General features: G+C 48.2%; 1 protein-coding gene across 4 annotated transcripts in view; it reads left to right on the top strand.

Moving 5' to 3' along the window:
* The window catches only part of col18a1a (collagen type XVIII alpha 1 chain a), a 105,941-nt gene that overhangs the window by 101,581 nt on the left and 4,134 nt on the right, over positions 1-226 (top strand). The window lies entirely within an intron of this gene.

Here is a 226-nt window from a genome sequence, read left to right as displayed (position 1 = left end):
GGCCGGGAGACGTTGTGATTATGTTGCATTAATCAGGTGATTTAGTTCTTATTTGAAGCAAACGTAAAACACTGACTACTGTAGCTCCACTGACTACCCATCAAAACCATGCGCATCGCTGCGTCAGGTGCTGCCTACGGGATTTTACTACACACGGCGAGCCTCACTTCCTATAAACACCTACACACGCTGCCCACATGGCTACCTGTCTTAAAGAGGAAGGGTC

This window comes from Etheostoma spectabile, chromosome 4, assembly GCF_008692095.1.
Source record: "Etheostoma spectabile isolate EspeVRDwgs_2016 chromosome 4, UIUC_Espe_1.0, whole genome shotgun sequence".
Taxonomy (NCBI): domain Eukaryota; kingdom Metazoa; phylum Chordata; class Actinopteri; order Perciformes; family Percidae; genus Etheostoma; species Etheostoma spectabile.
Note: the sequence above shows the minus strand (reverse complement) of the source record. Positions and strands in the feature narration are given on the sequence as shown.